Here is a 5,660-nt window from a genome sequence, read left to right on the forward strand (position 1 = left end):
TTAATAGATTAGAAAAAAATTTTAAAAGCCAGGTATGGTGGCACAAACTCGTAGTTCCAGGTACTTGGGAGGCTGAGGCAGGAGGATCACTGCAAGCTTGAGGCCAGCCTGGACTACATAGGGAGTTCAAGGCCAGCTTGAACTACATGTGAGACTGAAAAAACAAAACAAGAAAATTAAAACAACATACTATAATAACATTATTTTAAACATACTAATTATATCTGTAATGTTCCATTTAATAATTTGGACTAAGATTGACTGTAACTATATTTATAACCTTTTTGTTGCTGGGATAATAAGGTTTGTTGCCTGACATATAAGGTATGATCAAAATATACAGTGAATGTTTAAATTAAAATTTTATTACAGCCAGGAATGGTGGCACATGCCTGTAATCCCAGCACTCAGGAGGCTGAGGCAGGAGGATTGCTGTGAGTCTGAGGCCAGCCTGGGCTACATAGCAAAACCCTGCCTTGAAAAAAAGGTATTACAGTAAAAAACACACTACTATTAATCCCCTCAAAACAGTCCCCCTCACTTCAAACACGCTTATTCCATCCTTCGTGCCACTTTCTGAAGCAGTTCTGGAAGTCCTCTTTCATGAGCATCTTTACGAAATGTGATAAAAATACAGTGATTGCTGCTGCTCAGTGCCATCCAACAGAAAGGCAGCTCATAAAGACATCCCTGTGTCTCCCTGTAACCTTCTTCACCGGATCTGGCACTGTGCAACTTCTGGCTCTTTCCCCAAATCAAAATGACTGGGAAAGGTAAATGTTTAGAAAAAGTTCAGGACACTGAGGCACCCAGGACAAGGCAATTAAGGACATGTCCAATGACACAACTTCAAGGACGAAAGTTTTATTCTGGCTCACTGTTTCAGAGGTTTCAGTCCATGGTCCTGCCCCCAAGGCTGGAACGCCATTGTGAAGGACCTCAGCACTGCATGGGCCAGGGTGGGGGCTGATGCAGAGAGAACAAGAAAGAGCCAGAGCAAGGGACGCTCCTGCTATGGGCAGCCCAGAGACTGCCTCCTCAGTGGCCACAGTCCCATAGCATGTCAGCAGGAACTCAGCATGGGCAGGATCTGAAGAGGTCAGGGCCATGAGTTACTTTCTGAGCCCACCTCTGAACACAGGGGCTTTTGTTGTTTTTGTGACAGGGTCTCCCTATGTAGCCCAGGCTGGACTCAAACTGGTGGCAATCCTCCTGCCTCAGCCTCTTGAGTGCTGGGATTAGAAGTGTGTACTACCATGCCTGGCTACAAGAGCCTTTTGAGGGGGACAGTTTTGATCCAAACCATAACAGTAAATGAAACCATGGATAGGGGAGAGACTACTGCACGTCAACAGGTCTCATTCTTTGTGTCACCTCTGTGTCCCTGCTTGTATGGTTCTTGGGTCCTCTATATAGCAGAACTGAATACCATATTATTATTATTATTATTATTTTTTTTTTTTTGGTACCAGGGATCAAACTCAGGTCCTTGCGCTTGCAAGGCAGGCTGCGGAACCACTGAGCTAAATCCCCAGCCTACCATATTATTTTTTAAAAAATACAGCCAGGAGTGGTGGTGTAGCCTGTAATCACAGCACTGGGGAGGCTGAGGCAGGAGGATCACCATGAGTTCAAGGCTAACCTGGGCTACATAGTGAGTTCAAGGCCAGCCTGAACTGCATAGGGAGACCCTGTCTTAATAAATAAATACACAAACAAACAGAGGATGCAAGTGTAGGTGGGAGAATTTGGTGAGGCGCCCAAGGGAAGTGCTCGGGAGGAGGCTGGGCAGAGTCTGCGCAGTTGTTCCGCCATGGAAGGAAATGGGAGGGACACAGAGAGAGGCCGGGGCTTCCCTTGGTCTTGGGGGGCGGGCAGAAAGACGCCCCTGACTACAGACCCTGGGGAGTTGGAGGGGAAGGGGGGAGGGAGACCCCAGAGAGGAAGGGGTTCTCTGCTCAGCACCTGGTCCAACATTAATGAGAAGGTCTGGGGCTCAGCCCCCCAAGAGGGCACACATTTGCATAAGGTTCTGCCCCTGCCTGGCATCACAGGCAATTTGCGTACAGATGGCAGCCTGGGCCCACTTCACCGGGACCCCTCCTCCCACCCTGGCCAGGGCCTGGAGGAAGAGGATGGAGGGAAGGGTGAGCCATGGCATCTGGGACTCCAGGAGGTAAAACAAGTTTATAATGAGCTTCCTTCACTCAGCAGCCTTCTGTGGCTCCCTATTGTTCCCAGGAGCAGGACCACCCTTCACAGGGCATTCAGGGCCCTGGGAGACACTGCTCCTCACACACACCCACTGTTCCGTCTCCCGCCATGCTTGGTGATTGACATCACTGTTCCCCTTCCCAGGAATGCCCTTTCCCATGGCCCCCACTATAACTAAGAGGCCTGGACATCTAGGCTTTTGAAAAGTTTCATCATCACCCCTCTCCTGCGCTCAGGACATTGCAGGAATTTGTATCTCTTCTGGACTTGGACAGATTTTATCAGTTAGGCTATGTTTGGTTACAAATGACCAAAAAAAGGAAAAAAATAACTCAGTAAAAATATGATTCTGGGCAGGGTGACACATGCCTGTAATCTGAGCACTTGGGAGGCTGAGACAGGAAGATCATCAGGAGTTCAAGGCCAGCCTGGGCTACCTAGCAAGATCCTGTCTCAAAAAACAACAGGGCTGGGGATTTAGCTCACTGGTTCTGCCGCCTGCCTTTAAAGTGGAAGGACCTGAGTTCGATGCCTGGTACCAAAAAAAAAAAACCAACAACAAACACACATACACACACAAAACAAACAAAAAACTGATGTAGGTGAAAAGGGATCAATTATTTAGCATATAACTGGGAAGTGCAAAGATGGGCTACCTTCAGGCATAGCTGGATCCAGGGGCTCCGATCCATTCCCATTCCTGAACCAAAGCCAGGGACATCAAGTCCTCTGTTTGGCCCAGCTCAGGTGAGGCCTGCTCTGTCCCAGAAGGACTTGAGTGATAAGGAAAGCCGCAGAGTGTGGCAGCTCCTGGCAGAAAAAAGAGGGAGGTTGTGGGCAGGTGAAGCACCTGCTGTTGACTCCGAGGCCCCTTCGGGAAGCTGCCCTGCCCTAAGTCCAAGGCTCTTCAGCCAAGTGCAGCCTTGGGACTCATTAACACCGGAAGTTGACCCCCAGGCATGGGACCCATCTAGTCATTTGTCAACAAAGCTCACGCTTGTGACCTGGGGACTCCAGTCTGCACTCACAGACTCCGGGGGCTCACCCCACCCACCTGGTGGTGGGACAGAGGGTGGGTGCTGGGGACCTTCCTACTCCCTGCAGCCAGCAGTGTGAGCTTTAGGAGCCCGAGCTCCTGGCCAGGTCAGGGAGCCCCAGCGCACATTTTCGATGCCCTTATTTGTTCAGCCGGACTTTCGTTCACCGGTGGGGAGCCTGAGACATTTCTTTTTTTTTTTTTGGTACTGGGGATCAAACTCGGGTCCTTGTGCTTGCACAGCAGGCGTCGAAGCCACTGAGCTAAATCCCCTCCCCGGCCCCCTGAGACATTTCTTATCTAGAGGTAACGGAGCAAAGACACTGAGAGCAGAGAGGACCAGGTCCTAATCCCAGCCTGCTACTTCCTCTCAGTGAAATGGGGATCATGATAGTGTCCCCTTCGTGGACTTTGGGGAGGAATAAACTTAGACAAATAATGCACATAAAACAGTTCCACAACTGCCATTTTTTTTCCGTGCTGGGAATTGAATCTAGGACCTTCCCACTGAGCCACACCCCTATCCTTTTTTTAAATTTTGTGTTGTTTTTTTTTTTGGTACCAGGGTCGAACTCGGGACCTTGCGCTTTCGAGGCAGGCACCGGAACCACTGAGCTAAATCCCCGGCCCTCCTTTTTTTTTATTTTGACACAGGGTCTCCCTAAATTGCCCAGGCTGAGCTTCACTTTGTTTTCCATTTGTTTGTTTGTTTTGAGGAAGGGTCTTGCTCAGGCTGTCCTTGAGTTCACTATGTAGCCCAGACTGGCCTTGAACTACAACCCTCTTGCCTCAGCCTCCCAAGTGCTGGGAATTACAGGAGTGAGCTACCAAACCACACTAGTCACATCCGACTTTTTTTTTTTGGTACCGGGGACTGAACTCCAGTCCCTGCTCTTGCAAGGCAGGCTGCCGAACCACTGAGCTAAATCCCCAACCCCTCACATCTGACTTTGTAACTAACTCTGGGGCAAGTCACTTTATCTCCGGGTGCCTCAGTTTCCTTATCATGTAAGGCACTGTGTGGGTTGAGATAACACTTGCAGTGCTGGGCATGGTGTGCACACCTGTTATCCCAGCACTTGGGAGGCTGAGGCAGGAGGATCACCCAGAGTTCAGGGCCAGTCTGAACTACATAGTGAGAAATAAATACATAAGTGGAGATAACAGGTTGTGCGTTTAGATCAGCACCTGCGCACAGTGAGTGCTAAGTTAATTTATCAACAGTACCTTTACCAGCTCTTGGACGTGGGTCAGCGAAAGCCTGCGGGGCCAGGGACTGCCCTCTGGGGAGGAGAGCCAGGTGTGTGGCAGGTGGACATGAGCCAGCCTGCAGGACAAGAAGCCCTAACATGCCAGCCCCTGCTGACCAGCTCAGCTCGCACCCCGCCCGCCTGAAGGCTCCGGGTCCAGCGCTCAAGGCGTCCCCGCCTCGGCCTCCAGCCTCTGCCCTCACCGGCCCAGGGCGCCTCCCCCGGTGGCCAGGAATATGAGAGGCAGGTGGGGGCGGGGAGGCGCGGGCCAGCGGGAGACAAAGGGGCCGAGTCAGAGAGAGACACAAAGACGCGGGGAGGCTGGAGCGGTGAAGTGGGACAAGGACACGGGGAGGGACCGCAGGGTCCGAGCCGGCCAGGCCAGCCCCGCCCAGCCAGCCCGGCCCAGCCAGCCTGGCAAAGCGCGGGGCGGTCTGTGCTGCCCCCTGGCGGGCGGCCCTGGAACGGGGACCGCAGACCCTGCGCGGGAGAGGGGACCCGGGCAGGCGGGGAGAGAGGGACACCGAGAAGAGCGAGGTAGAGGCGAGGAAAGAAACAGAGTCACAGGCATAGTAAGACACAGAAAGAGACAGGGACAGTGAAACAAGAGACACAGGGAGAGAGAAACAAGAAACAGCCAAAGGGTTGGAAAGACATGGGAACCAAGCGACACAGAAACACTGACAGAGACCAGAAACACTGAGGCAGTAAGACCGGAAAGACTCCGAAACAGGAACAAAAGGGAGATGCAAAGGTGAGAGACACTAAGAGAGAAATCTAGAAAGGAACGAATCAGGACAGAGACTCAGGTGTGCGGAGGGATACCCAGCTGGCGGGACTGACGCGGGACACCTGGAGACTGGGAAACCAGGAGACTGGGAAACCAGGAAACCTAGCGACCCGGGAGAGAGGGCGGGACCTGGTTGTGGGCGGGGCCCAGACGGGGCGGGCCTACGAGAGCCCATATACCCCAGGCAAGCATGACGAGAGGGGCCTGGCTGCCCAGAAGGGGGCGGGACAATGCTGTGGGCAGGGGCGAGGCCGAGCGGGACTGGGTTCCCGCAGAGTGGACAGGCTATTAGGAAGGCGGGGGGCGGGTCCGGGCCTGGGGCGTGGCTTCACGGGGGGGGGGGGTGCGGCCGGAAGTTCCCAAGGGGGCT

Source organism: Heterocephalus glaber, unplaced genomic scaffold (assembly GCF_053883595.1).
Source record: "Heterocephalus glaber isolate CG9 unplaced genomic scaffold, H.glaber_assembly_v1.0 deba00001744, whole genome shotgun sequence".
Classification (NCBI taxonomy): Eukaryota; Metazoa; Chordata; class Mammalia; order Rodentia; family Bathyergidae; genus Heterocephalus; species Heterocephalus glaber.